This window comes from Cyprinodon variegatus, unplaced genomic scaffold, assembly GCF_000732505.1.
Source record: "Cyprinodon variegatus isolate N-32 unplaced genomic scaffold, C_variegatus-1.0 Scaffold397, whole genome shotgun sequence".
Taxonomy (NCBI): Eukaryota; Metazoa; Chordata; class Actinopteri; order Cyprinodontiformes; family Cyprinodontidae; genus Cyprinodon; species Cyprinodon variegatus.
Window position 1 is genome coordinate 74,529 of NW_015150850.1, and position 25,319 is coordinate 99,847.

Below are 25,319 nucleotides of genomic sequence, written 5' to 3' on the forward strand. Positions count from 1 at the left end.
CATATTTTTTTATTTTATTACTCTTTTTCTCATCATCTTCTCCTTCTTTCCCATCGCCCGGCTTGCCACAGGTTTGCCTGCTGTGTCTAAAACTAGCAGCAGCAGCAACCCATACTGACAGTTCATTGGCTGATATGTATCACGTGTAGTCTGGTGCTGGACGCTCCGGAGGGCTTTACCATATTAACAGGAGAAATGGCGCAGCTTAAGATAGACACTGTCGTCAGACAACATACAGTCATTTATAAACGCTTTAAATCAGATTGGGTTCGGAGTAGTCAGCCGGTGGGTCCGATTAATTTGTGACCTCTGCTCTAAATTTTTTGGTCCATATTCATTAATAAACTGTGAGAAATCCATTCAGCTTTGATTTTCCATTGGTATAGAAATCATTACTGAATTTTATATCCCCCTTTCTTTTCTCTACCACATAAATGAAAATCCTGCCACACAAATTAATAAGCGGCTTTCTTCATTTTTTTTTGTTGGCCAGTCTGAACAGGCATTTTTAGTGAACACTGTTAATGCAGCATTGTGACTCAATGCTGTGTCCTTTCTTACTTTAACGTAAAGTAAAGATAAATTATCCAAGACTCAGCAACAAATCTACAACCCAGCTTTAGTGTTAAGCTCTTATAGATTCAAAGGAAGCTTATTTATATGGTACAATTCAGTAGCATGGCAATTCAACATGCTGTACATGAAGAACAAAAAGTGGCATAAAGGCAATACAAATATTTAAAATTGAATAATTGAAATAAAATAATTATATAAAAAAAATGGAATAATTTATTAAAAAAGTTAAAGTAAGGTTGGACTAAAAACTAAACAAAAAGCAAAGTCAAAGGACGCTCTAAACAAATTAGTTTTTAATCTTGCTTTTTTCAGAGCTTTCAATTTTCTGCGAGTTTATTCAAAGTTAAGCCGTGCTTACACCGTACGATTTTTTGCCCTTTTGGGCCCGATTTTCCAGTTGTGCGAGAATTTTTCGATAGGGCCGACTTTCAGCCTTGAAAATCAAACATGTCTGATTTTCAGTCGACCGTTGTGGGCAAATTGCTCAGTGGGCAAACAAGGATTCTACTTCTTCTACTTCCTCTCACATGAAAACACAGAATCAAGGTGGGGGTGCGAGTGGAATGGATTGATTTCTGTAAATTTGACAGATCGTAGTCGCCACGTTTGCTATACCATATCTTTGTCCAAATACGTTTCCGCCTTTTCTTTTTGAGGCCTTCAGCACAAAATTGCACAAATTGCCAAGGCGGCGTGTTTCACTCTAGTGAGCTGAATATTCCTCTTCTTCTCCTTTGGCTTCGGATAGACAAGTCAGAGTAGCGCCATTTCTCTGTGGAGCACAGTCCAATGTGGTTTTTAGACGTACTGTACAGTGTGAGTAGGTCGATTGTATCTGAGCGTAGGGTCGCACATTGTGAGAACATATATCGTGAGCTGTGAACTCACACTGTACCACGAAATCCTGCTGTTTCATGGTACAGTGTGAGCTGTAGCTGCATGCAACGATTGAAAAAATCACATATTGTATGCCCGGCTTTAGTAAAAGCATACTGAGACTAAAAGCTACCTCTCCAAGTTTGGTTCTGGTTTTGGGCATGCAGAGTAGTTTAAAGCCAAGATACGCGTCAACCATTGGCTTTGCATGTAAACTACTGTAGCTGCTTCTGCTGCCTCTGCTGCTTGTGGTGTAAATGTTGCATTACACTCCTTTTACCCCTTTTTGTCAGCCTTCCTTTTACCTTGTGCTTATTTTCAGTATTGCGTATGGTGTGTTTGCATAGTTATTACATATACTGTATTTTCTGGACTATAGAGTCCGGAAAATACCTCACAATAAGTTTTTTGAAAAAACGGGAAACGTACATATACTATACACTGCTAATACCTGCTGAATTGTCTCCCACCAAACCTGTAGGGGGAGCCCAGTCTCTTCATTGGTTCAGCAGCTTTAATGCAGCATATAAACATCAAAATGTGTGAATTCGGGAAATTTGTTCTCCATCGAGCCTACTGCTAGCACGTCCTTCTGCTGAATGAAAATTAGCCCCTTTGAGCCTCTCATTTCGAACTTTGACCTCTGCCCTCTGGCGGTTAGGACAAAGCAGCACCTTCTTATGAGCCCCATGGTTCAGGCGTGGGAAAAAAGTAATGACTTATAGTTCGGAAAGTACGGTAATACTGTAATATGGATTTTTGTTTGCCTTATTTATACAGTGAACGTTTTATAACTTACCGCTTTTTTTTCTTTTTGGGTTAAAACTGGAATAAAAAGGTTGGCATATAGGAACGTCAGTAGTTCTGGATTGCCTTTTTTTCATTGGTGACCTATCTATTCATGTCAGGGGTAAGTTCACTATGATTGATTCATTTTCAATTACAATGTAGTACCTCAGTAAGGGCAATGCAGCTCAAAAGTCTGAAAGAACGTGGTTTGCAGAGAAACTACTTATTTATTGCAGAGAGCCTACTTTGATTATCTGTTCATCATTTAATTAATTTTTGTGTCAGCCTTCCAGTCTAACTGTGCTGCATAATCTTTTTGATGTTACCTCCCTCTAGGTTATACAGTAATAATGATGATGAATCAGCCTGCACTTTAAAGGGTTAAAACTGGCCCTCCCATTTCTCACACGCAGAGTCACAGAGTCACACATTTTAGCAACATGATGAGTTCAAGCAGAAAACACTGAAATTTGCCAATCGTGTAATTATCTGTTACTGCAAACTCCAAACTGAATCAGTGACCAGAGATTGATATTCCTGCACACAGTCTGACTCTTTAACCTGTTTTTAAAAATGTTACTAAATCACTTCACTACTTAGAGAAATACAAGCAAGTATATTCATTACAAGTTTAATTTGCAGGTTTTCAAAACACATCAAATTTGTATTGCAAAACATTACTATATTATATAGAAAAATAAATTCTCTTTCCAACTCTGCTGCTTCATTTAATAAGAATATCAAAAAACCTTAAAAAAATGACAGCATCCAGAAACTTGTACATTATTGTCTTTGACAAAACAATGTGACACATTTTTAATTCAAAGATGTCTGCAAAGCTGTGAGACCTGCATGAGATATCCTATTTGTGTTTAGTTTTTTTTTGTTTTTTTTATCTACGTACATATCTATTCAGCCTCTCTGATCAGTTGAAAAGCCAAAGGAGGCCGCACCATTGTTGCACCCTGACTGTGAACCAAGAAATATATAGACAAGGGGATAAGATAAGGGGAATTTAGAATCATATTGAAATTTAGCCTGTTTTTTTTTTAAACTATATCAGCTGAAAACCACCTCATATTTTTAGGGAACATGGCAAGTCTGCACAGAAAAGCAGAAGCTGAAATTCAAACCAGTAACATAAACCATGCGTCCACTAAATCAGTTTAAAAAGTCCAAATGCAATAAAAACAAAAAGCAAACTAAGACCCATTTGGAAGACAAAAATAAAATCTAACCAGATTTCTACATTTATGAAGGATAGTCTGAAACCTTGTCTTGTTTTATGAAACGTCACAAACTCTCCCTAGTTAACCTTAATTTTATTCTTTGTTATTAAAGAATAGAATAGAAAATCAATTTATTGTCCAACAACAGGGTAATTCTGGTGTTTCCAAATGTGGACCTTAGAAAAATGTACAAGAATAACATAATAGTGAAGAGTTAAAAATAAACAAATAAAATACTGTGCTGTAAAGTGTTTTAACAATATAAATACTGTGCAAATGGAGAATAAATAACCAATATACAGCTATGGACATTTTTACAGTAATGGATATTTAAAAATAGCAGCAACATCAGAGATGTGCAAAATGACAGCAGCATGTTATTTAACTGACTATGATAGAAACTGTGCAAAATCAGCATGAATGTAAAAACTTATTGAGGTTGTTGGGAACCGGGAGGGTTATAAAGCTATAAAACAAAAACAATGCAGACGTTGGCCTCCAGATTTTAATGTGGTACCATGTTGTTTTACCTTTGTGTACCTTTCCTAGATTAGACACAAATGATTAATACCTTCATTTTTTAGATTTCCATCAGCTTTGGATGACTGCATGCCCTTGATGCAAAACTTGACACTGATATTTTTGCATATCCAGTAAGATTTTACCAAGAGCGTCTATTATTATGAAAAAATAATAATTTGATTTATCTAATAAATGTGGTTTGAGCTAAATGTTCTTACAGGTCTATCTGTACTTTCAGGTTATTGTCCTAAAAGATGATCCTATACATGGGTTGCTTTCTTCTCTGTGCTGGAGGTTAATATTTTTGCCCCCACCATATATATGGGGCAGATTTGACAATCTGCCATCAACTGCCATCAACTTTACTGTTGATAGCAGAATTGAAAAAAGTGGTTCTGTGAAATATATTTCATTAAACCATACTGGTATTGTTTCAAAATGTCTGAATAGATATTAAATGTAAAAATGTATGGACAAAAATCCATGCATAATATAACTCTTAAACCTCCAGCCACTAGTTGGCAGCACACTGTTCAAGAGCCTCTTATTTAGTTGCTCTGAACCAGCTGCAGCAGAGCAACAATGAGATCTTGTGTGGTTCTCCAGAACTATATTATTATTATAAAAATGTAATTTATCATCTTTGTTAATGCATAAAGAGGGAATTTTAAAAATGCATATTGGCAACAAAGTTCAATTCAATTTTACAGTAAAATAGATAATTAGACTTCATGCAATTACTCTTTATCAGTGGTATTTTTGTGATTTAGTTAACAGATTTAGTCTGCTGATATAATTTTATTAGAACGTTTTGAAAACTGGGTCGGCCTCTCTGCTACAGCACTCGACTGGTTTAAATCCTACTTGAAGGACAGGGACTTCTGTGTGTCAACAGGAATCTTTGAATCAGAGAAAATAAAATAAAAATCATCAAATAAACATTAAATCAAGTGGTGTTCCTCAAGGCTCCATTCTGGGGACCGGATTCTGGGTAAACCCTGTTCCGCCCTCCACAGAATCAGACAAACACTGGAACAACAACATACAGACTGGAGTCAAGGATTCAACAACTTCTATGGAAAAGTCAGTCTGCAACCAAATCCTCTTCTCCAAGTTCACAAGTTAAATTTCCCACTGAGCCTGAACTAACCGCTGTGTCTTCCCCTCACTTTTCAGTTCAGATTGAGCAGTGTTCAGAGCAACACTTCTCTCTGTATTATCTCTTCAATAAAACATGTTAAACCTTTTCCCTGGTCTCCATGTTTGGTCTTCTGCATTTGGATCTGAACTTTAGTAAAATCATGACACATAATCAATGTAGTTGTCTTTTAAAGGCAGTCATGCACTCGATAAAGGGTAAAAGGAGGGCTGTTCTTTTTTTTTTTTCAATAAGCATAGACCCTTGTCTTTTTTGTTTAAGCAGTCAGTGTCCTTATATCTGTATGAACAGTTGGGCATATATTTAATCTGTTACACAAAAACCCCTCCAGAAAATCACTGACATCTTCTTAATTGTTAGTTGGGGAACTTCCTTTAAAGCTTTCGCCATTGCCCTCATTTTTCATAGTTATCAGTCAGTGACTGTTGAGCTGTCAGCATAGCTTCTCTTTTAAGTGAATCTTCACTCTGAAGTAGACAAACAACTGTTTCAAGTCTCCTCCCCTTTTTTTTTTTACTGTTGGGTGAAGACAGAGGGGAGAAGGTGATGGCTGAACCTTTTCCAGGCAGATCCACCTTTAAAAGAAAAAAGAAAACGCCAGAAGGCCTCTTTGACATGCTGACAACCTGCCATGAGTGACGCGTGATCTGTACAAATTTCAGCACTAATAAATCTACCTGTCAGAGGAAGGAGACTTGAAAGGGCCGCTGCCCTGCGGCGCAGCTTAAATGCAACTGCTGTTGATGAAATTCTGTAGGCCGGAGAATTACAGCTGCCAGGAGAAAACGCCTACATCAGATATGACGGCTCGCCTGGCTCCTCTTACAACCTGTGCGTTAGCTCACAGAGCCGGGGTGCTTTTTTTAGCTCCTATCCTCAAACCCTAAATCTGCAAGAGATGAACTTTTAAAAAGTGGCGTGGGAAGTAATATCTCTTCTATGTGCGGCAAGATATTTTCTTTAGAACAATTTTTTGTTGTTTTTGTTCATTCTTTCAGCAGAGCCAATGGTTGGAACAAAGCTAAATCATAAAGCACACAGCTGTTTTGCCTTTTCATCACAGAGCAGCTTGCTTTTTATTGTCGCTTTGAAGTTCAGCCAGTGAAAGACATATTCACTACGGGTCCATGACAGCTATAAACATCAGCTCACCCATTCCATCATCTGAAGAGAGAGGCATAAAACAGCTGAGCGTGTTGCTGTATTTATGAGTAAACGAGTGGAAAAGCCATTGCTCTCTCTAATCTGTCATAAAGTAGATTTATAGGTGTGTGCTGGGAGAATCTTGTTCAGTCTGTTTATTGGCTCATCTCATGCACACAGGTTCCATGAGGCTAGCAACTATCCTTACTCAACATGAGTGGGCCGAGTTTGCTTTTGAGAAGCAAATTGAGATTTATCTTATTTTTATTTCATAAAACTAGACATTTGCACGAGACTGTAGGTTTATACCCCCTTCGTACTGTTATGCATCTGTTTTATGTCTTATTGGTGTACAGGAAAGGATATAACTCTTTAGCTGCAACTTAATTGATCTTTAACAACATAGCATGCCAAATGACATATGTACATTCTGGTGAATGTAGTGTTTGGTTTGCATACACAACTAAATGTAGGAACTTATAATAGCAATTATGAAATCTCTGACTACTCTATGCAGACACTCTGTCTACACCGAGGAAGATGAACTTATCTCTGCATAATGATCGCTTGCTGAACTTCCAGCTAGAGCTACTCTTCTAATGAATTTCTACATTATTTGATCCCTTGGGGGTATCCAGACTGAGAAAAAAAACACAGAAGATATACAAAACCATGGGTCATCAGCTACAAAGAAAATAAAATGTGTTTTGTATTCATTTACTTATTTTCAGCTACATGTAGCATGCGTTTTTAGATACAGCAATATACTGCAGGCAACAAGATAAACACTAACTCGACAGCAGCTTTACCCTGTAAACTGGTAAAGTAAGATGCCATATAAAGAATAAAGCTAATCTGTTTAAAGGGCTTTGAGTTCAGCATATAACTATGACATATAGTATCTATGGAAACAAACATTATATTAATCTTCTGTGATCTCCATGATGCATTGGTATTCTGTTTGTTAATATCTGTTCTAACATGTTGCAAAACTGAAACAAATGCCAAGAAGCAGCTTCAGTAACACACTAACATTTCTCTTCAGGGATGCATGAACTGTTAACTGTAGCCATTTATCAAAGAAGTTAACGATAACTTCTAAAGATTTTAGGATTTGGCTTCACAAATAAGGTAAAACTTGATCATAATGCCTAAGAAATGATCACTTTCCAAAATACTCTGTATGAAAACAAAACATCAGTTGAGATGTTAACATTTTTATTATGTTTCAAATTCTATTTCAATTTGAATGCAATTTGTAATGCTACTGAATAACTGAGTTATTTATCTGCTTCCTTTTAGTTAAATTTATATCATCCTATCTGAAATCCTGTCTATCTTTGATCACTTTACCAACAAAAAAGAAAAAGAGGAAAATTTTCTGTGCATATAGCTACCGTTTAAGGTAAAATTTTTATGCATGTTACTTTTGTACTTGTATACAACACAGAACATAGAACATCTACTTCTTTACTTTTAGTTAAGTAACAAACTAAAGGAATATTCAATACTTTCAATATCTCTGCCCCCATTACAACTGATACTATCCTCTTGCATTAAAACATTTTTGGTTTTGTTATGCTAGGATCCACTAAACCCGGGCATACACTGTATGGTTTTTTGCCCTTTTCAGGCCGATCCTCCAGTCGTGCGAGAATTTCTCCATCTGGCTGAGTTTCAGCCTCATTGAATGTTCTGCGTCTTGTATACTACAAGACGCACGACGTCGTAAAGTCAGGAGAAAATCAACTATGTTTGAAATTCAGTCTTTTTGAAATTCAGAGCTACAAGCCAATTTACCAGAATCTCAAGCTCTGCGCATGTGTAACCAAGGGAGTTGTTGTTCTTCTTCTTCTTCAAGACTAAGGAGTCAGACCAGCGCCATCTCTCGGCATTCAGTCCCACGTGTGGTTTTTGGATATGGGGTGTGAGCAGGTAGATCGCATCAGATCGTCGAGCCGTACAGTGCAAGCATCGTGAGCTGTGAACTTTTAAACCCTGCTGTTTCCTTGTACAGTTTTAGCTGTAGCTGAGTACAATGACTGAAAATATCGCACAGTGTATGCCCGGCTTAAAACAAGGGGTTCATTGGATGAGCTGTTAACATTCCATTACTTTAATGTTTTCCTGAGTTTTCAACAAACTTACTTTAATGTGATATATATGTATAATTATGAAAAATATTTAATTTGTAGAACATTGCTTCAAAAAATCCAAACTACTTATTTAAAGTCAGCAGGACCATTTTCTGCGCCTTTGAACCCAAATCAGCCCCTGTATACTAGTTAGTTCCCAAAAAAACATAAGATCTTTTGTAATAAAGCTGAAAAAATTTGAAAGGATCTCCAAGGATGGTGTGGTACTTAATTTGAGGAACACTTTGGTCCCATGTATTAACTGAATGTTAAGCTATTTTGTTGATTACTAATAGCTCTGGCCTTTGGCAAGATCGAATACAACAGATGCTCTAAATCATGCAGATTCCTTATCTGGGGATGATAAACTTAATGGCAGTCTGTGAGGACATGTTGATAAAAAGACAAAGGTCAGCTTGGCCTAGAGGTTACATTGGAAGATAGTTGTATGACTGTTCTTCAAGGGACCATAAATGATCGATCAACATAAAAGTTTTCCATGACCAATGGGGTAGCAATGCAAAATTTAAGTCTGTACAAAAAAAAAAAATAACTACAAACATATGAGAGGTTCTCAAGAACTCAGTAATCACATTATAATAAGAGATAAAAGAGCTCTGCTTCTCCATTACCCCTCTTTAACCTCTCTGTTACCTCACTGCAGCAGCAATGACCAACCCAGAGACCTCTGGCCCTGAGTTCAACTCCTGCCATAGCCTGAGGCTGAAGGTTCACGCCTGGGCCTAGACCAACAAGCAGTGTCAAAGGTCACGCTTTTTTTTACTCTGGTCTTAAGGGTTGTGTGTTTTTGCGCTTGCTTTCACCCCACCCCTCGGGAGCAAAGCTCTCTGGACTCACATGGATCTCCTACTTAGTAAATATCTGTAGACACTTTGTTCTGCTCATACTCTAGTCTATGGAGTTGTACAGTTAAATTTAGCCCAACTTTGCTGCTTTTAAATAGAAAGTATTAAACCATAGCAAGAATTAACTACATAACGCAAAGGTTGTTATTCTTCTTTTGAATAATTTAGCTATTTAGTTTTGTATCCACTGTTTCTTTAAATGGCCTCTCCTCAGTAGGGTTAGTTTCTAGATTTTTTTGCACTGAGAGAAACAATGTCTGAAGTCACTATCTATGTCAGCTAACCCTGTGTTGCTTTCTTACTTGTTTGAAGGCGGTGTATTGTTGAAACATATTATGTTCAAGGGCATTTCCATCGGAAAACAAGATCTCGGTATGCTCATGTGTTCAAATTGAACAATGAACTGTTTTTTATGATAAATAGGGCTAAGACTGCATTTGATGATACTTGCTGAAGTTGGTGTAAGAAAAGTCATGTTCAAACATGAACCAAACTTCCCAAAATACCATAAAGGCTAGATCAAGGCCCTTAAATGGGGTCAAAAAACTGAAATTTGGAAATATGTGAGATAAGTTAGCAATCCTAAGGAAAACATTTTAAGTTTGATGTCCATATTAAGGGGGCTCTTAATCACAACTAAGGCTGATGAACTTCACAAAGACTATTGGGAAGGGATCCTAAGACATCACCCAGGAAATTAAATATCAGAAAGAAATAGGTCTTCTAAATGGACAATGGCCCTTAGTATGTCTTCAAATTAGTACAGTGTGGCATTAGGACAATGTAGGCAATGTTTTTGAGTGGCCATTACAAAACCCTGATTTTCTGTCCCATGGGAAAATTGTGAGAAATGCTAAAAGGGTGTATACAATCATTTATGCCTTCAAACATAACTCAGGGAAACCATTTCTGTCAGGAGAATTTGGCCAAACTTCCAGCAAAAAAGGTTATGCATTTTAATAGGATGTGTTTTAAAGTTTTAATTTAACTGTATTGGACAGCTGTATGGCTATATGAATAGAATCTTACAAAAAAATCCCAAACTCGACATACTTACTTAATAAACACGTTACAGATGGAGTCTATGATTGGAGCAGTGCTGTTTTCATGCTTTTGCCAGATCTCCTGAACCCTCACGCTGTAATCTGATTGTAAAAGTGTGGAAGGAAAAACTTTGAAGGCATAAACAGCCAGTTAATCTCTATCTCTGAACTCACCGACCGCCCGTCAATTGATGTGAGGGGCTGCCAAAAAAACAACATGGGTATAATTTAGCATGACAGTCTTCTGGTGGCAGCTGGGGTGAAGAGTTCACAGAGACAAACAGACGCTGTGTATGTGTGTGGGACAGACAAAGACTACACACATACGGCTGCTGTCTGATTTACTGTATATAGTGCAGATTTATGTATAGTTGTAAAACTCTGTGACTATAGCAAAGGAAGCATATCGGAGTATGACTATTTGAAAAACAGAGTTCTAATTGTTCAGACTTGGGTGCAGAAAAGGTCAAGTATGTGTATTCAAAGACTCAGAAAAAACAGAGTTTCCATTGAACTGACCTTCTTTTATTTCTATCCCAACCATTAAACCACCTATTCCATTTCTTGGTTGTACCAGAACATTTTTTGACAAGGATGGACTAAAGCAGGGGATGACCTAAGGCTGGGCTAGCAAAGACAATACTGGGGGCCCCCATAGGCATGCACTCCAATAAAGCCGATTGGGTTCCTAGAATACCGTACATAAAAAAGAAATATAATAAACACAACAGGAAACATAATGAACAGGAAAAGAGTGCAAGTGAGATCATGTTTTTCCACATTAGGCTTATCAAGGCCTGATAAGAAATTGGACATGGCAGCAGCTTGACCATGGAGGCAGAAAATCTGCTTTGAATTGACAGCATGGCAATCAGCTGTCTGCTGACTCTGTTTGGTGGCAACTGTTTGGGGCTTGTGCAGAGGATTTTGGGAGAGCTCTCCCGGCCTTAAAACAAAAAGGTAAAATGCATGGTTTTAATGAAATTGCCGATGCTGCAGACCAAGAGTAGAGCATCAAAAATCAGATAGCCAAAAGCTTTGCTTTTACAAGCAGACCATTATAATGGTTGCCATAAGGTTCTGCTTGATACTTGTACATTAAACTTTATTGAACATTATTTTGGGAGTTAATTATCTACAACAGACAGAGAGAGATGGAAGCCGAGGTGAGAACGAAATAGTGGATAAGAAATAAGGGGGTGAGAAAGAGACAGGAAAGAATGCATAAAAAGAGATTTAAAAAAATTGCAAAAATAGACAACGCAGAAGACGATATACAGTAACTGTAATGTTCCAGATTCGGACCCAAGATTCAACCCCGCCAGGTCAGTGACGTTTAAACAGTTTATTGAAAAGCAGGGCTAAACAGCGCTGGCTCTCTGGCGTGCAGCTCTTGTAAAAGGGCCGGAACGTCCTAGAGGCAGAGGCCCAGGTTAGGCTGCAGTGGCAGGTTAGTAATGAGGAAATGAACGAGAGACTAACCTGATAACGAAAAGAGCATGAGTGCTCAGAGTCAGCCAGAGAAAGGCAGAAGGCTTTGGGGACAGGAGGCGTCTGCTTGTTGGCGGGGACAGGCCGTTGAGGGGCCGACAAACTGACAGGCGGTGCGGGCTTTCCAGGGGCGTTTGTTCAGAGGCAGTCCAGGTCCGATAATGGGGTCCAATAACACAGCAGAGGTACAGGGGGATAATCCAGTAGATTTCTGCAGTTCCAGTTCCAGGTCCAATGTCCGGGTAATGCAGAGAGTTAAGGGGGCAGGCAGGCTCAGGTACTCTTGGGAAGAAAAAGGGTCAGGAGCACAGGTGGTCAATCCGGAATCCAGAATCTTACAGAGCAAAACTCAGACAGGCAGACTAATCTAGAAAGGGATCAGGCAGGCTCAGAAACAGGGGAAAAAGACAGGTCAGGTGGCGGGCAGACAGGTTTTCAATCACAAAGGCTGGAAGGTTCTTACCGGGCTGGTTTGAAACAATCTGGTACCGGAGGCTGATCAGGACGGAGCTTATATGCAGGTGGTGACAGGTGAACCCAGTAGAGGTTGATTGCAATTAGGGTGGAGAACAGAATCAGCTCCAGTTCCAGGATCATCATCCTAAAAGTCTGCTTCCACAACTTTATGAGATGTGAGGGGTCGAAAACAGAGAACATAACAGAGGCAAAGAAGACAACAGAAAACCAGAGTAAACATCAAAATAGCTTAAAGACCAGCAGGCATTCCTTAGATATCCATGTGTCGAAGGCAAAACCTATGGTGATAACATAATATTATTCAGGTGGTATATATATCTATAGCTTAGTATTTAGTATTAGAGTGTATCCGTGAACACCTGTAATCAAACTCCTGTGGTAGGTATGTATGGGCATGCTCATGAAGTCAGAATTCTTCCAAAAGGCCAATTTGAACATTTTGCATGTTTCATGATCTTGGTGCTGATGACTGGCTTGATTGTTTATTCCTTACAACTGTCTTGCTCCGTCCAGTTTCTTATCGCCGTTCATCGGTGTCACCTGCTCCAGTCTCTTTTTAACCTGCCTGCTTCCAGTCATGAGTGCCACACTATTCAAGCATTTGCTGAGAGTTCTCTAGTGTACCTGATTGTTTTCTGATTGCCTGATCCTGACCCATTCTTCCATATGACCTCTGAGCCTGCCTGTTGCCGTTCTGATCTGTTTGCTTGACCTGTCTTTGGACTCCTGCTGGATTCTACCTATTGACTGGATTGCTTCCTTACACCAACCTGGATTTCCCTTCAGTTCCTCTTTGGATCTCTGAGGTAACGGCTTTGGCTTAGCCCCTGGATTGTCCTGCCTTCCTTCATCTGCTGTATTTCAAAGCTTCAGCATCTGGAACTCTCTGGGCAGCATTTGCTGCATCATGTTGGCAGCTGTCCAGTTGTTATCCACCTCTTGCTTTGGGCATGGACTGAACTTTAAGACCAGGTTAGNTCAAGCCTTTGCTGAGAGTTCTCTAGTGTACCTGATTGTTTTTTTTTTTCTCTCTGGGCAGCATTTGCTGCATCATGTTGGCAGCTGTCCAGTTGTTATCCACCTCTTGCTTTGGGCATGGACTGAACTTTAAGACCAGGTTAGTGACTCCCACATTCGTAATCATCCTTCACCAGATTAACGTGGTCAATAACCTGTGTTTCCCTCCTGCAGAGGTTCCTGCCTTAGAAGCCCTACAGTAGCTGTTTACTGCAGATCTGTCGTTTTTAAATAAACGCCCTTTGAAATATTCTAATGTCTTTCTGAATTCTGGGTCCTCTGTTCTGAGCCCTGACCGTATGTGCAGGTTCAATACCATTACTTCCCCCCAACGTATTACAAACATGAGTGCATGACCCTTCCCTGAGCAGGTTGCATGCTTTTTATGAGTCTGTAGGTTTCCTCCTACTTGTGTGTGGACCCGTTTCTGTGCGCTCAGGGTCAACTTTTGTCAATGATTGGCTACTTTTCAGAAAATTCCAGCTCTTGAAACTTCCTAGTTGCAGCTGCTAACATTAGCAAGGCATCTTCAGGCTTATAGTTATCTTCATATTTGTAAACCATGATGGACCAACACACACAAAAAATCCTTCACTGTAGCTGCAAGCAGATTAGACATGTACATGTTACATGTTGAGGGGAGTGTTGGCCGAGTGGTTAGATCAGTGCGCTTGTGCTCTGAGAAGGTTGCAAGTACTGTACCCAGTTCGATCCCCACAGCCTCCACTCTGGGTCCCTGAGCAAGACTCTTTACCCCACACTGCTCCCCGGGGGGCACACAACGGCAGCCCACTGCTCCCCCAGGGGATGGGTTAAATGCAAAGGTAAATTTCTCCAGTGCGAAATAATAAAGTTCATTTCTAAAAAGGTCTGTGTTCAGCTATAAGCAAATGGTTAAACTACGGTATCTAATGATGGCAGCCAATAGTCTAAAGACGTTTGCTAATACTACTAGAAACAACTAAGATAAAGTGGTACTACCCTTGGAGGTGGGATTTTTGGAAAAGTGGTGTGGGAAGAAGGGGCTACAGTGGAATGCAATTGGTAGCACTGTTGCAGAAAGTTCTGGGTTTATTTCCTGGCCTGGTGGCTGTTCTGCATGGAGTTTGCATGTTCTCCCCATGCATGCGTTGGTTCTCTCCGGGTACTCTGGCTTCTTCCCACAGTCCATAAACATGACTGTTATGTTAAGTGGCTTCTCTAAATTGGTGTGAGTGTATGTGTGTATCATGCGCTTCTGTGTGTCTCATCCATAGGCTGCCGGAGCCAAAGTGATTTTATTTGGCCTTGCAGATAGGAAAAGGAAAATTTGCTAAAAAATATTTATATGGTTACCTTAGATGTAAATACCTACTGTAGAGGTGCAAATTTAGCATTACAGGCCTATGTGAGAGTTAGAGCAATGTTTGTTTTTAGTTTATGGGCATCTGTACAAATGAGTATCGTAAATTATCTTGGAAATAGCTGAAGCTAAAAACCGTTATAGAGGCTTAACACTGGTTCAGATTAAGAAAATTATAAAAAAAAAAAAAAGAAAAGAAACAAAGCAAAATTAGACATGCATTAAATAATACAATTTTTTTTTTTTTTTTTTTTACCACAGAATCTAAAATACAAACATAGATGTTCTCTTTATAAAATCTAATAGGTTAAAGGGGTGTAAATACCTTCTCAAGACCGCTTAGAAGAGTCCTAATTCTGTGTCAGCACGGACATGGAGAAAAGTTTTATTTGCACATTTGCTTAAGACAAAACCTGCCAACTGGCTGTGAGGTCTCTTGGATTTCATCCCACCTTTGACCATCTGAAAGAACCGTGATAATCTGTGTTAACCACTTCTTTGTCAAAAGGCTCTTGTGCAACGGTGAGTGATTTACAAGTGAAGGGCAACTTTTCCAAACAGTAATTTATTGCGATCTTCCCTGAAACCCTTAAGCTGATTAAACCAAAGCAGAAAACAGCAGCTCCTCTGTACAGTAAAGACCAACGCTTTGTTTGATTAAGATGCCAGGAAAGCCTTCCCTACCCAAAATATGAAGGAAAACAAATTCTAGACATACCGCTATTTCGAAAATTTGCCAAGCCTTTGAGAACTTGCATCACATGATGCTTTCATGAAGGCGCTTTTGTCACTTTTTTTTGTCAAGGTTTTAGTTTCTTATCAAAAGATGAGGATGACGTTACTCAACCAGCCCATCCTAAAAAGTAGTTTTCTCATTCTAAACCTGAATAAAAAAAACCTTTTTATGGGAGACCCCCATGAAAAGGTGCAGCCTGGCCAAGTAATTACAAGTGACCTGTTTGTGGTTGTGGGGAGGAAAGTTGGTCCAACTGAGACCTGACCCAACCACAACCTATGATTTGCATGTTGAAGCTTAATGGCTCGTCTAACTTGGTGTGTTTTGCATATGGAGAGGGTCAATACTCAGGTTACTTGATATATTTCTCTCAATGCAAAAAATACTAATGGAGAAAGGAGGTAATTCATCTTCCTAATGGTACCCTTGTAAAAAACTAAAAAACTAAAGTAAACTGTGGGTGGTTCTTGTAATTTTCACTTTCTTTTCCCATACAAGACACAATGTGTCATGGTCTTGGTTCTGTTAAGTTTTCTTTTGAGTATTCAGTTTCACTTTGATCCATGATTTTCTTTGTTCTGTAGTTTTATTGGTTTAGATCCAATTATGTTGTGTTTTCTAGATATATTTGAGTTCTTAGTTTTTTCTTGGTTGCCCTCTGTTGCCCTCTTGTGTTGGACTCCTTTTCCCTAGCTCCCTTCTAGAATCTTCTGTTCACACCTGCTCCCAATCACCTCAGTAGTCATGTGTCTGTTCAGTCTCCCATATATACTCCCCCTGTGCAGTTCCTCAGTTCTGGTTCTTGTCTTTTCCTGGCTCCCCACGTGTGTTTTACCATGAAGTTGTCTGGTTTTTGGTCCCATGTATTTGTACTTTGGTTTTTGGATTTTTGGCTTAAGATATTCAATTAAATCTTCAAGAACTCACCTCTGCCTCGTCGCCTCTGCATTTGGGTTCTCAAAACCTCAACCGAACTCTAACCACAATGACAGTCCACACACTTTAACACTCTTCCACATATAATGTAAGGCTTATTTTTTCACCTTTAATATGACATATAGCCACACCAAGTGAGAAAAGAGATCAGACTGTGTAAGAAGTTGAGATGCAAAATTTTGTGCAATATCCAATATCAATACTGCTGTGACTGCTGATAAATGAAGCTTAAGGGAAGATTCAGACTTCAAGACTTAATCCAGCCTGACCTCTCATCCAATCTTCGTCTAATGCTCTGTTTCTGCAAGACTGCAAGACATCAGTCCTTTGCAAGGCCAATAATCATCTTGGACTCTACTTTAAAAAAAGACCTGGTCTGCCAATGGCATTTCTACTTTATCGAGCTATAATGCTTATTTTCTCCAACCCCACTTTCCATTTTGACCTCCATCCACCACAGGTATCAGGCCCCTGGGCTCAAGTACGCAACCTCCTTAATCTGTTCAGTCATAATATAATCATTCTCTATGCTTACATCTTCTACTGGGGTCTTAGCACCAAAGGCTATACTTCTAATTTCAATAAAACCCTGTCATTGTTGCTTGTCTCATGTTTGAGTGCTGGTGACGATTTTGTCTTTCAGGTCACAGTCATAGCAAAAAAGTAAAAAAAAACAATCCACTGGACTTTGTTTCCAAGTTTGAAGATGTTTTCTTCCCATCCAGGAAGCTTTATAGCCCAAAAAACCTTTTTGGCTTAGAAAACATGCAAATTTAACCAGAAGAAAGGGTCCGCCCTTTAAGAATAGGGAGTCGTTTGGGTTTCACCTGTTCTCTGGCTACTACATATAACGCTTCGAACTCAATGCCAATTCTGACATTTTGAACTGAAAAAGCTTCTTGGATGGGAAGCGAAAACGACTTCAAACTTGGAAACAAAGTCCAGTAGATTTATTTATTTTATTTATTTTTTTTTTTGGAAAGTCTTATGAGTATTTTCAAGTTGGACTGATATTTAGTGATGGTATAAATATATTTACCTTCTCATATTTTGAATAACTTTGAAGCTGGGTTCTCATGGTATCTGTGCCTTTCAAAAACACACGAGAATCCAGCTTTTACCACTCCCGCTTTAACCGGTTGAATATGACCCAAGGTAATTTGCTCAATCCCCTCAAAGGCTTCTGCTGAATTTCCCTCCTTTCCCTAATCAGATCTGTTCAGAACAGTCCCACATTGATCATTTGAAGAACCAAACCTGAATGCTACACATTGTTAATCTGGCTTGCAAGGTTACATTTTCCAGTAAAAAACAAGGAAGACATCCCTGACATTACTTCAGCTGTGCCTAACAATCCTGCTCAACATCACTATCACTGCTACATGTCCATACTAATACCACATGGCTGACTCCCCCCCAAACACATTAAAAATAGCAGCCATTGGAAGTAAACATGTTACTATAAAGCAAACAAAGTTTCACTTATAAGACCATTAATTACTATATCTAAATTCAACTGACAATACTGTGATAAACTCAGTACAGAAGGCACCTCTTGTAAAGTATGGAATGTGCAACACGCTGGTTGCATATCTTGCACACTGTTGAAGATTAAATTGTTTTCTCATAGAAGAGAAATAAAGTGAAGCTGCTCTAGGACCTTGTTGATATTTGCACATTTCCATTTCAAGTGAAGCCACAGTTTGAATAAAAAAAGATGATGGGTAAAAGAGAGCCCATTTCACTTGAGAAAAATGGGATGTTTCTCCAAAGTTGTTGAAAACGTGACACAGAAACTGCTAAAATAGGTTGCCAAGAGGCTGACAGCAACTCTGGCAGAGCTTTGGGAATTTCTGGTAAGTAGTTGTTGTATTAAATATGTAATAAATATTTCATGGTATTGTGTATCTTTGTGGCCTTTGGATTTGGATTGGAAGGGAGAATATTAGTTTTCCAAAGAACACAACCGGGCCTGGCTAAAATCTCTAAGACCACAGACAGAGAACACGTAATGACCTGATTAGATAAAATTACATGGGATCTATTATGCTTACTTTAAAACAAGTTAGGATAGTTCTATGGCCTATCTAAAACATGTTCATTACATTTTTTGATTAAATTTGCCTTCAGATTATGAGATTCTTCCTCATATCTGTCATTTTTATTCAAATAAGCTGCGGCTGGCCATTCTAACTAATGTTTACACTTGTACTAGACATGCAAAAATAGCTGCAAACAGATGTGGGATTGTATAACCATACATCTTTGAGGCTGAGTGAGACTAAGAAGCTGAAAAAGCAGAACCTCCATCCCAACCAGCTAGGAGGCAGCAAGTGGTTTCTCAGTATGTGGCTTATGAGAAATCTTGGTTATGTACTTACGGTACATCTCTGTAAAATTCAGATTTGCAACCAAGACTAGGGATAGTACTTTCCATCAGCAGAAGTCTTTTGGCAAACAAGCTGACATTGTACACTGCATAGCAGTAACACCAGCTAAACAAGGTGGATCTTTGCTTGGGTTGCTAGATGAGGGGCTTGGTGGTTGGACTTGCTGGGTCAAGGGCAAATCCAACCCTTGTGACATAATAATCAGGAGCTTTTTGAATCAAGACACAAACAATTTATTTTTTGACCAAGAAAACCTTAAAAACAGACCGCTTGACTGCCTCGACAAGCTTTACCTTGAGACATGTGTTGCAAATTGGCACTACATAAATAAATTGAAATGAATTAAGTAAAATGTCAGCGCAAAAAAAGTGAACTGTGCAAAATTTGAGTTTTCCTTCATAAGTCCTCCTTTGTTTGTTACCAAACAAGATTAAAGACCCAATACATCAAAGCTTGCTCAAAAATAATATTAGTATTAGCATTGTTCACCCAATTGTACAATTAAAAACTGGAAAAAAATTTTACCTAGCCCAGTAAATCCTAAGTAAGCTGCTGAATTCAGATAAATGGGTAATCTTCTGCCTTGTATGAGTAATGTCAACAGTTCTGGTTGGTGGTGAAGGTATACTATTATGTGTATTTTCTTGACCCAAGTCATGCCCCAGTCTCAGCCTTCGTTAAACTCCAGACCTGAGCATTGTTGGTCACCATGTCTATCTTATTATATATTATAATAAATTCATATCCTGAAACCACCTTCCACAGGGATATTACCTTCTTTTAAAAAGCTTTGATCATCTCAAACTAGTTTCTTCAGCATTCCAATGGGTTATTGTACCCCAATGGCCTCTACAGTACCCAATTTGATGGTTTTGTGTTAAAGTACATGGACACTGGCAGAAAATTTTTGATTTCTTGTAGAAACTTAGCTAAGAAAATTATGAGTTCTAAAGAGAAAACTCTGTCTAACCCAGAAGAGACAACAGAAACATTTACAGACTCTTTGAGTATAAACTACCACGACTTATCTCTCTGAAATGCTGCCTGAACTATTTTCCCCTGAAAAGTGCCCAAGGCCTGCTATTTTCCGTTTCTATTTTATAAAAACAGTAATGTTATGAACTGTCTTAAAAATAATAGATCAACACCAATTTTTAGTTAAATATCTTCAAGTCAGTTCTCTGTAGAGGATAATCTGAGGACCATATTCACAACTACACCCAGACTTTTTATAGCTTCATCTGTAATGAATGCATTTTTTAGGCCCATCTTGGTTGACATTTTCTTTTCCCATCAGCATTTGCAGCCTTTCTTGAGTTGAGAGACAGGGCACGACCTCTAAATAGCTCCTTCCCCCTCAGGCCATGTTCGTGTGAGGACTCAGTTTAGGGTGTGACAATGAGGATCATCTGGCTCAAATCAGCTAAACAATCACTGTTTAGTGCCCTCCGACAGACGGATAGATCAGCTGGCCCAGACATGCCGTCTTGAGACGCTGTCGGCAATATTTACCTTGCCTTTCCTCTGTGTTGCGCGGTGTTATTTTCCAGCTCGTGTGAACCCTAAATTAATTACGCTACAGGAATCTCTAATAGGTCCGATAGTGTATTTAATATCACCTAGCTACCAATATAGAGGTGTTTTTTTCTTGTTGCCCTCAACATGTACTTCATAGATCAACAAATCAAACTTCAAGCCAGGATTTAAAGTGACAAGGAGGATGAAATAGATCTGAGGAGCGTTGATGACAGAGGTTTATCCTGAAAGAGGCTTTCGAAGCACAAAAGGCTTCTCCACTCCCGTTCTTTTGCTTCCTGTCCTTCCTTGTCATTCTCAAAGATTAGCCGAGCACCCATATTGCTTGTGTCATGCTTAAGCTTTGAGCGATGAACTCAGGCTGGTGTTCTGGCAGATTTCTTGTACATCGCTACACGCCTGTCTCTCTTTGTTTCGCCGTCTCTGCCCCATTTTCAGGAAACATCTGCCATTGACTTCATGTGTGGAGGCCAGCACCGTGATAAGAAACCCCTACAGCAACGTTATACCGAGAGATATGAAGAAGTGATAAAATGAGAGGGGAAATAAGTAAGATGTCATCTCTAATGTCAAACAAGTAAGATTTTAGATTCTATTATTTTCACCACCGCCTCCTGTCTGGCTCCTGAGTGGTGCTGTAAGATTAGCCGTGTTGCTCGGAGCAACACCCTGTCAAGTACAGTTTAGAGACTCAGGATCCGGTAACGTCCTGTCAGGATGACTGCGAGCCACAGGGAAAAATAAAAAACAGCAAGAGAGGTGAACAAACTGTGACAGAAACAGGAGAGGGGGTTGTTGGTGACTGTCTGGAGCTGATGTTGTTTGAAGTGACTGCTTGTCAGATTTGAAGTAATTCTTCTTCGAATTATGTTTCCTTCACTGTAGGTGGGTTTGACATTATTCTTTGTACCATTACAATTCTTTAAGGTTGATGAAGTTATTCAAAGTCCTTGCAAATTCTCAGCAATTATGTCTTAGATTAGGCGTTACATTGAATTCTCATCTTTATCAGAGAATTGCATCAACGTCTGTTTGACATCAATGCATGAATCTTTGGAAAAACTCTGTATGTGAGGGGAAAAAACTTAATGTTTTGGAATGGCCAAGGCAATGCTCTGAAATAAAACCAGTAGAAATGTCGTCCAGGGACCTAAAATGAGAAGTTCATGTGAGGAAAATAGAGAACATTGAATTCAAGTTGACATATTAGATGTGTCATCAATAACTGTAAATGTTCAGTTGCAGATATTGCTTCATATTCAAGACCAAATAAGTTCTTGGGGTAGAAGATCTTAGTCCTTTGAGATCCATAAATGTGAGGTATCAAGTTATTATTCGCTAAATCACTATAGACAAAGTGGTCACACTTACCAAGTTTGCAGCCCATTAAATGTTCCCAGAAGTGGTGTTTCTTGTTATAGAGATTTCATATTCCAATGAAAACTGCGAGAGACATAATCTATTTGTTAATATCGACGCAATCAATACCTAAGGAGATAATTGTAGAACAAAGGCTTTTTAACATAATAACTGTTGTCTGTTTAGAATAGTTGCTTTATTTGTTTATTACTGGAAACTTTACTAAGATTAAAATGAGCCAGTTAAATAGTTAAATAAAAATTAAAACTCAGCATTATGGCACAAACTAATTCTTTTTCACAAACTTTTCTCTTTTTTCTGGATAGGATTTATTGAGCTTTAAAAGTTCACTTTGGATACCTCCTTTTAAGAATTATCATTATCATCGTCAAACCCTAAAAAAACAAGAGGTATAATGTGACACTTTAAACAAAATTATTAGTGGTAATAAAAAAATGTATAGTTGAATAAAGCCTTTATATGTTAAAGTTATTAAAGAGGATTTTTCTCAGAAATTAAGTGTCCTAAGGTCAAGTATCTAAAATGAATTATTGATGGTTGGCATTCTTGTACTTATGGTCCGCCCCCCAAAAAATTTTAATCCATAAACTCTGGCCGTGGTGGTGCCTACAAAACAATAGCTAATCTACTTTGCCTACTGTTGAAAGTGGATTGGCTACTTGTTCACTCTTTGTTGTAAACTGGAGCATCAATGGCCGAAAAGAATCCTGACAAACCGGAAATATTTGTGGAACCTAGGGTAATTAGCAAGATGGTTAGCATTAGCTATAAGGATCTAACTTTTCTGATGGAAAAGAACTGACTTTATGTGGCGATTTTTTTACGAATATGCTGGATTACTTTGTATCTATAGACCCTTACCGTCAAATGAAATATAAACAATCTAAGACTGGATTTATAATATCGCCTCAGGATCGCTTCAAAGGTAGGAAGTCGAAGCTTTATTTTAAAAATTCTAAATTTAACATGTTGCTTTATCGTTATTTATTGTGCTTTGGTGCTCATGTTGTCCAGAAAATGTACTTGAATTGTAGAGAATCTAAGCTTTCTAAGAATGTCTAACATGTTTATATTGGTAAAAGTTTAACCGGTGTTATTTTCTAGTATACTTCTGTGTTTAATGTAAATATACAAGACAGAGTGTTGCATTTCAACAACATAATTCAGATGTTTAACTATCTGATTCCGACCTGTTCTTCCTCTCGACCTCTAAGTCTGCCTGTTCCCATCTGATCTATTTGCCTGGCCACTCTTCTGACTCTTGCTGGATATCTGCCTGTTTGTGTACAAAACCTGGAACTGTGACCTGACTCCGTCTTGAATTCTATCGCGGCTCCTCACCTGATCTCTGACCTCCTGGCTCTGACAACCAAGCAAGTTAGCAACACCAGCTTTGGCTTTACCCTTTGAATATTTCTGCATACATTCGTCAGCTCGGTTTTGATCTCTTGCCTGTGCTCAGACCACTCAGACCGCCGCGTTGGCAGCCCGCTGGCTGTAACCATCCTCACCCCCTGGATTTGGACTGGATTACAAGACCAGGTTAGTGACTCACACATTGGTGATAATCCAATTCCAGAAAGACATGATCACTAACCTGCTGTCTCCACTCGCAGAGGTTCCTGCCTTAGACGCGGACACTGCTCACTCAGATCCAGTTTTCAATAAACTTTTTGAGAAATCTAATGATTGGTCTACTTTGAAAACTGGATCCTTTGGTTCTAGGCCCTGAAACACTGTTAACATGTTTTGTTGTGGAACATTCAGCTATGGTTTCACAATGGCAAAATAAGGTATATTTTCATTAATTTCCCAGAGAAAATACTAACATTAGAGTATTACCAGCCAAGGCTGGACATGCCATTGTTTGGACATTTCCGCAACTCAATTTGATTATGCTTCCCATTCTTTCATTTGAAGTCTATGGGAGTGTCTTCTTTTTCTTTTAGATTTTTAGCAGTTGGCAGACAATGGAGTTGGTGCATTACTACCACAAACTGGTATGGTGTTAGGACCATGTCACTATATGACAATGTCACTCAAATATTATAGTTTAACAGAGCTGATATAAGATAACACAACTGATAAATTTTGCTTTTCAAGTTACTCAAACAATAATTACTAAATAATTCAACTAACTCTAAATTAAATCTACATTTCCTCATTATTTTGACAATGCCAAAATCTACATATGAAATAATTTTCTCTTCCCTTCTTATCCTACCTGTACTTCTCAATCCTCCAGTTTTCTTTTGGATTTTATAGAATGAGCTTCCTGTCCTTTCTTTCTCCGATTGTTTTTGCTATTTATCCTTCACATTGCAAAAAAAGAAAATCGATGTCAGTATTTTGTTCTTAAAATAAGTGCATATTTTCTTAAATTGAGCAGGTAAAAGAGACACTTTGCAAATGGGAAAATTTACATTTAAAATAAGAAAAACACAACTACAGTCTCTTATTTCAAGTCCATATTATATAATTCTCTATCTTTAAGAGTAAAAATGCTCTATCCATTACCAGATCATCTCATTTACCTACTGAAATTAAGGGTAAAGGTTAAGACATCTTACTCTTTTTTTAGATTGATTCTACCATTTAAGCTTTATCTTCTTTTTTTAATAACATTTTACTTCTGTTTTACTAAAAGCCTAATCTGTTGTTAAATTCCTAGTAGCTTCCTTCGCTGCATTATCTGCCATTTTATTCCCTATTACACCACGATGAGCTGGTAACCATATAGAAATCTAACTATGATGCCCTTCAAATTAAATTCAGTTTATTTATATAGCGCCAATTCATAACACATCATCTCAAGGCACTTTACAGAGACGATTCAACCAGATCATCCAGTCAAACTGATTCAAAGATTATTGCATCAACTCATTGACTATAAGGTAATCCCTCACACCAAGCATGCAGGAAAACACCCTTTTATCAGGAAGAAACCTGAACCAGAACCAGGCTCAGTGTGAGCCGCCATCTTGCCAAGGGAGACTGGGGTTCAAAGAGACAGAGGCAGACATATAGTAAGAAGCAGAAATATAAAAGGTCACTGTCAACAAGTTCTACAGGTGGCCCTGTCCAGGAAACACACAGCAAGGCAGATGAGCTCCGAGCCAGCTCCCATGTCACAGGATGAAAGAGAGCACATACAGTCGATCACAGGCAGAGAAACAGGGCTACACTGAAAAACAGGCCAAGCACAAACATCTACAAACAAAGGTGTTGATGGCGGCAGCACAGCTGATATTTCTCTACGGGATGGAGTCACAGACATATTTATTGTGTGCAATGATGGTTTGATTTCTTTCAGGATATCTGGTATTCTCTTTGAATGATTACATTGTAGGCTGATCAATTATGCATTGAAATTCGAACATATAACTGATCTTAATGAACTTATTTTTTCAACCCACATAACAGCTGATATTGTTGTCCATCATTATTACCAGAATTTTCATATTGATATAACTATTGAATTGCCATTTTATCTCACTCTGGTTGCAGCTATAAGGATATTTTTCATCCCTTTTTTTTCTCTGTTAAAAAATTATTTGACTTGTTTTCTAACAAGAAGATGGGAAATGTTATTGTTGTCAAGCTGCATTTTTCATTGTTTTTGTGTCTATTTTTCCTGTCTGTCTTATTAGCTTATTTTTAGGCATACGATTTGTAG